Source organism: Babylonia areolata, chromosome 16 (genome assembly GCF_041734735.1).
Source record: "Babylonia areolata isolate BAREFJ2019XMU chromosome 16, ASM4173473v1, whole genome shotgun sequence".
Classification (NCBI taxonomy): domain Eukaryota; kingdom Metazoa; phylum Mollusca; class Gastropoda; order Neogastropoda; family Buccinidae; genus Babylonia; species Babylonia areolata.
Window position 1 is genome coordinate 8,884,929 of NC_134891.1, and position 7,500 is coordinate 8,892,428.

General features: G+C 46.5%; 1 protein-coding gene across 2 annotated transcripts in view; it reads left to right on the top strand.

Annotated features, from left to right (window-relative positions):
• LOC143290869 (uncharacterized) overlaps positions 1-7,500 on the top strand; it is a 205,189-nt gene that overhangs the window by 67,752 nt on the left and 129,937 nt on the right. The window lies entirely within an intron of this gene.

Here is a 7,500-nt window from a genome sequence, read left to right on the forward strand (position 1 = left end):
GTGTGTGTGTGTGTGTGTGTGAGAGAGAGAGAGAGAGAGAGAGAGAGAGAAAGAGCATGTGTGTGTGCCTGTGTATGCGCCTCTACCTCTCTTTCTTCACCCCCCCCCCCTCGCCTCCCCCTCCTCCCCCCTCTCTCTTCTCTCTCTCTGCCTCCCCCATCCTCTGCGTGTCTCTGTCTTTCTCTGTCTCAGTCCCGCTCTCTTCCTCTCTCTCTCTCTCCCTCTCACATTCCCCCCCCCTCTCTCTCTCTCTTTCCCATCCCCCTGTCTCTCTGCTCCCATGCCCACATATTTCTCTCTCTCTCTCTCCCTCTCTCTCTCTCTCCCTCTCTCTCTCCCCCTCTCTCTCTCCACCTCTCTCCCTCTCTGTCTCCCTCTCCCCCCTCCCTCTCTCTCCCCCCCCTCTCTATCTCTCCCTCTCTCTCTCCCCTCTGTCTCCCTCTCTCTCTCTCTCCCCACTCTCTCTCTCCCTCTCTCCCTCTCTCTCTCCCTCTCTCTCTCTCTCTCCATCTCTCTCCCCCTCTCTCTCTCCCTCCCTCTCTGTCTCCCTCTCTCTCTCCCCCTGTCTCTCTCCCTCTCTCTCTCCCCCTGTCTCTCCCTCTTTCTCCCCCCCTCTCTCTCCCTCTCTCTCTCTCTCCCTCTGTCTCCCTCTTTCTTTTTCTCTCTCTCTCTCCCCCTCTCTCTCTCCTCTCTCTCTCTTTCTGACTCCCCCCCCTCTTTCCCCAACCCCCTCCTCTCTCTCTCTCTCCCTCTCTCTCTCTCTCTCTCTCTCTCTCTCTCTGTGTGACTGTCACAGACTCTAGCATTACCTGTACACCTGTTGCCGCGGTCTCACCTGAACGACAGGTAGCAATTTGACCACAGTACGTACATGACGAGGCGGAATAAGACAAGGTGGCAGTTAGATCAATATTTGACCGACGCTTTCTTCCACTCCTCACGCATTTGTTCCCTCTGTAATCCGCTAATAAATTCCTCTCGAGGGAACGGGGACAGGTTTCTGAAAATCGTCAGGCTGTCGACCGTTCGTCGTTAAAAAGATGTGTGAAAACGTCACTGTCATTGCAAGGAGTTTGTGGAGGGTTAGGTTTTGTTTGTTTGTTTTTGTTTTTTTAGGTGGTGTTTATCACCGAAGAACAGTGTTTTGAGGTTTTACTCTTTCTTCTTCGTCTTCTTTTATTTATTTATTTATTTATCAGGGGTTTTGCGTTCTGCTACCCAAAATATTGTTCGCGGTGTTGCTTTTTTATTTTTTTATTTTTATTTTTATTTTTTATATCGGGTGGTTTGTGTGTGCGCGTGTGTACATATCTGTAAGAGGTTCAAGTATTGTTGATGAAGTGAAGTTTTTTGAAGTGAAGCTTCTACATTCGTGACACACAGTGTGGTGTGGTATGTACTAAGATCAACAGCAGTTCACGGGATAGGAATGATGATGGGTTTTAGTGTTGTTGTTGTTTGTTTTGTTTTTCTGTTTTGTTTTTCTACTACCTCCTTTTTTTTTTTTAATATCGTAATTATTATTTATTTATGTAAGCTATATATATATATTTTTTTTTTTCTCAAGGCCTGACTAAGCGCGTTGGGTTACGCTGCTGGTCAGGCATCTGCTTGGCAGATGTGGTGTAGCGTATATGGATTTGTCCGAACGCAGTGACGCCTCCTTGAGCTACTGAAACTGAAACTGAAACTGAAACTTTGTTTTTCTTTCTCGTATCGGGCAGAATAGAAACGAAATACCAACTTTTTAAAATGATTTTTTTTACTACTTTTTGTTTTAACCAAACATTTCTCAGAAAAGCCTCCAAAATACATATAATAAAGAACAGTGTAAGGGTTTGACTGCAGTATAACAAACACATAAACAAAGAAGTAAATCAATATAAATCGTGTCGATTAGTGTACCACAGTTTATAGTTTGCAACGAGAGAGTAAAGCAAGCAAACAAACATATTGAGTAAATAGATATATGTGAACAGATGTCTAGGTAAATAGGAGGTTTTAAACTATGGAAGTTGTTTTTTTTTTAACTCTTTCCATACGAACGGCGAAAGAGACGACATTAACAGCGTTTCACCCTAATTACCATCATCAAAATATTGCAAGCGGAAGGCTCTTATACTGAAGAGGTGAATGTTGACAAAGAGTACCACAGTTCTGACGAAGGAAGCTAAAGGTTGGTTCATTTAGACACCCACTGGACATCCGAGGGGTCTGTGTAGAGGAGAAGAGAGGACTGGCCGTACTGAGTGAGTTAAACTTTGAGTGGAAAGCTTAAAGCGGTGACTTGTTTTTATTGTTTGTTTGTTTTTTAATTTTTTTTTTATTACCCTTGTAGTAGGTATTAACGTGGCGATTGCCTTGAGATGGCTTTAGTGGTCGGTGAGGCTCTAAGTACCATAATTTGATATGAGGTAAATTGGCAAGTTGATAAGTAAATAAGCGAGCGAGTTAGACAAAAAAAAAAAAAAAAAAAAAAAAGGTTTCACCGGGACACGGTAATTCCTAAAGGAAACGATTAGTTATGCCACTTCATGCATCTAACAGTCTGCGGCTTGTCTGTAATCTGCTATGCCAGATATAGAAACTGAGGACGCAAATGTATGCTCGCTTAAATTCAGTGGTTTGCTGACTCACCAGTTAGGAAAACTTGCTGTATCACAGACTTACCATCTGCTGCTAGAGAGAGAGAGAGAGAGAGAGAGAGAGAGAGAGAGAGAGAGAGAGAGAGAGAGAGAGAGTCTAATATCATCTTAGATGAACAGACTATAGATAAAAAAAAATAAATGAACGAAATAAACGAACCATCTGCTGCTTATAACCCAGTCGACCTCACAGTACCATAATTATCATTTCTGATCTGATAGACCGATTGATTGACGAACGACTCTTTTCTGTCATAAGCTGTACATTTAAAGAAAACAGCCCGAATTGAATAAAAAAAAAAAAATTGTGTAGGCAAAACTGTCTTTTGGGAACGAGGTTGTCTTTGGACATCCATGATGAACAGGGTTAGGGCCTTCAACGCACATTGTTCTGAAACAGTTATTTGAAATGCGTGGACAGATAGGTACACAGACCCAAGAGGAAGAGCGGACGAGCGAAAGAGAGAGAGATAGACGGAGAGAGAGACAGACAGACACACACACACACACACACACACACACACACACACACACACACACACACACACAGATTCAAAAACTTTATTACTCAAGGATAAAGATTTTAGGCATCACCCAGTCTTCCAATCTGTCCTTGTGACAACAATAACAACATTGACGATAACGACACAAAAATAATAATTTTGTTAACACTGCTACATCTACTGCTACTACAACGAAGAATGATCACCATCATCATCATCATTAACATCGTAAAAAGTAATAAAACGAACGCATTCATACATTCATAACCATACACATGCACACACTCTCTCCACCCAACATACACAGATAGAAGATAGATAGAGAGAGAGAGAGAGAGAGAGAGAGAGAGAGACCCTTCACATAGAAACGACCAAACACCACACAACGCGTTTCTGTGGAAGTTAACTCACTCAGTACGGCCGGTCCTCTCTTCTGAATGACCCAACCTTTAGCTTCCGTCGCCAGAATTGTGGTATTCTTTGTCAACAATCACGTCTTCAGTATAAGAGCCTTCCGCTTGCAATATTTTGATGATGGTAACTGGGGTGAAACGCTGTTAACGTCGTCTCTTTCGCCGTTCGTATGGAAAGAGTTAATCCTTAACAGACACGCTCAACACACAGATCATGTGTTGTCGTAGCCCACCGTTATGTCACGTACCACAGAAAAAAAGGAGGGGGGAAAGTAAAATAGAAAAAAATCACAAAAAATAAAGAAAATAACTTCACGAAAGACCGCTGTGATACGTTTGTTCACACACTTTCCAGAAAATCCTCACCAGAATAAGTTAATAAATTCAAGCGCGGAGAGATCAAGCGAGATAGACGTGCCGTTCTGGCCGCTAAGGTAAGGTGAGAGAACTGCCTGTCTTGGAAAAAGGGACCCCTCTTTCATTGAACTGTTAGGTTTCAGATCAGAATGACAAGGCACCTGGCAATCTTAGACCTGAATGACAATGATTTATCGTTTGATCGTATATCACTTGTCTTTTGTGCTGGGCATCGACTCGCGCAAAGCTGAGGTTTTCTGAGTCAGCGGACAAGGCGAAACAACTCACCTAGTGTGCTGACAGAATAAAATCTTGTTAAATCATGTTTAACTCACTCCGTACGGCCAGTCCTCTCTCCTCCTCTACACAGACCCTTCGGATGTCCAGTGGGTGTCTGAATGACCCAACCTTTAGCTTCCGTCGTCAGAATTGTGGTATTCTTTGTCAATATTCACCTCTTCAGTATAAGAGCCTTCCGCTTGCAATATTTTGATGATGGTAACTGGGGTGAAACGCTGTTAACGTCGTGCTCTTTCGCCGTTCGTATGGAGAGAGTTAAAGCCCAGCTGACTGCAAAGCGACCATTTCAGATCTGAAAACCACTCAAAGAGAAACCTTGACAGTGTCAAAAGGTCCATTAAAAACAATTTTTCAAAAAGACCAATTCGCCATCGTGCAGTCCAGTTGTATTTGAATAATCTAAATACTTGTTGTTTCTGCAGGAAATGGACAATTGTGTGTGGAGGTACCTCTCGGAACAAAGTCTTCACGGTGCTTTCTGCCTGGACCTTTTCATGAGAAAGGAAATGTATCATATATAATGATGAAAGAACTGTAGACAGTTGCGGGCAGTTTTATAGTCCGACAGTATTTGAAAATTTAGAACTTTAGCTTGACAATCTCTATAAAAAAAAAATCAATGTACAATTATTAAAAACAACAGAAAGTACAGAAAATTGAAGTGACTTAACGAACAAGTATTGATTTTGTATATACATTCTCTGTGTGTGTGTGTGTGTGTGTGTGTGTGTGTGTGTGTGTGTGTGGTGTGGTTGTGTGTGTGTGTGTGTGTGTGTGTGTGTGTGTGTGTGTGATAGATAGATAGATAGATTGATGGAAAAACAGTCAGTCAGTCAGACAAACAGACAGGCAGAGAGATAGAATTGTTACGTGTGTGTGTGTGTGTGTGTGTGTGTGTGTGTGTGCGCGCGCGCGCAGGCGACAAAAACAAAAAGGAAAAAAAAGAAAAGAAAGTAAAGACAGTGAAGCACTGTACCGACACCCTCACAGAACTTCACTTTCAACCCATTCAATCTCTTCTTTTTCTTTTCTTCTTTTTCTTTTAACTCTCTCCATACGAACGGCGAAAGAGACGACGTTAACAGCGTTTCACCCCAGTTACCATCATCAAAATATTGCAAGCGGAAGGCTCTTATACTGAAGACGTGAATGTGGACAAAGAATACCACAATTCTGACGACGGAAGCTAAAGGTTGGGTCTTTCAAACAGCCACTGGACATCCGAGGGGTCTGTGTAGAGGAGAAGAGAGGACTGGCCGTACTGAGTGAGTTAACCCTACCCCCACCCACCCCCTCCTAACCCCCCTTCACTGGTCTGTCACCGTATGCAGCACTCTTAACTGTCTGGCACCCGCCTGTAGCAAACACCCCAAGTCAATGGGGTACTTATGCGACAAAGGGCACGGCAAGGACATGTCACACAACGACCAGAAGAGACACCGCTGACATCCCACGTCCCGAAGACTTAAAAAAAGGCCAGGAGCCAGGTGCATTGCTCTGGACGGAAGAGTCTAGTATGGTCGTAACCCTGCTACTAACTGTGTGTAGTGTGTGGTTCGTCCGTCGGGATCGACGAGGACCATCTAGTCATCCTGGGGGTGGGTGGGTGGGTTGGGCTCTGTGGGTGCGCAGATGACTGGTCAGGCCAATCCGCGCCCGGAAGGTTCTGATGCAGTGTGGACAGGGGATGGTGGCAGCTGTCGGGGACTTGCTGGCACTGCTTTTCCTGGCCTGTCTGTTTTGCTCTGCTGCAGGGATTCTGTAGGCCTCACAGGATTTGGCGCCTTTGTGGACAGCCGAACGCCACTTTGGTCTGTCCATTGCATTCAGCAATAGAACTGACCAATGGTTTAGTTCGGTCAACGTAGGCATTTAGTCACGTGTAACTGTCAAAAAGTTAGAACCAAGCAATGCAGCTGGCAGCGGGAACGTTGTCACGTGGGGAGGGAAGAGGCTGTCGTTGGCTTGCGTCCCGCTTAGGGTCAAGTTGGTCAGAGAAGGTTGTCCTTTCACCAAAAGGGGGTTGTCCTTCCTTTCTGTTTTCCTTTCTTCTTTTTTTTTTCTTTTTCCTACCCACCCTCACCCCACCCTACCCCACCCGACCTTGTCATACCCCACCTTACCCCACCCGACCTTGTCATACCCCACCTTACCCCACCCGACCTTGTCATACCCCACCCTACCCCACCCGACCTTGTCATACCCCACCTTACCCCACCAGACCTTGTCATACCCCACCTTACCCCACCCGACCTTGTCATACCCCACCTTACCCCACCCGACCTTGTCATACCCCACCCTACCCCACCCGACCTTGTCATACCCCACCAGACCTTGTCATACCCCACCTTACCCCACCCGACCTTGTCATACCCCACCTTACCCCACCCGACCTTGTCATACCCCACCCTACCCCACCCGACCTTGTCATACCCCACCTTACCCCACCAAACCTTGTCACACCCCACCTTACCCCACCCGACCTTGTCACACCCCACCTTACCCCACCCGACCTTGTCATACCCCACCTTACCCCACCTGACCTTGTCATACCTCACCCTATCCCACCCGACCTTGTCATACCCCACCCTACCCCACCCGACCTTGTCATACCCCCCTTACCCCACCCGACCTTGTCATACCCCACCCTACCTCACCCGACCTTGTCATACCCCACCCGACCTTGTCACACCCCACCTTACCCCACCCGACCTTGTCATACCCCACCTTACCCCACCTGACCTTGTCATACCTCACCCTACCCCACCCGACCTTGTCACACCCCACCTTACCCCACCCGACCTTGTCATACCCCACCTTACCCCACCTGACCTTGTCATACCTCACCCTATCCCACCCGACCTTGTCATACCCCACCCTACCCCACCCGACCTTGTCATACCCCCCTTACCCCACCCGACCTTGTCATACCCCACCCTACCTCACCCGACCTTGTCATACCCCACCCGACCTTGTCATACCTACCTTACCCCACCCGACCTTGTCATACCCTACCTTACCCACCCGACCTTGTCACACCCCACCCTACCCCACCAGACCTTGTCATACTCCACCCAACCCCATACCACCCATTTTTATTCAGGGTTAATGACGGGCGCAATAGCCGAGTGGTTAAAGCGTTGGACTTTCAATCTGAGGGTCCTGGGTTCGAATCTCGGTGACGGCGCCTGGTGGGTAAAGGGTGGAGGTTTTTCCGATCTCGCAGGTCAACATATGTGCAGACCTGCTTAGTGCCTGAACCCCCTTCGTGTGTATACGGCA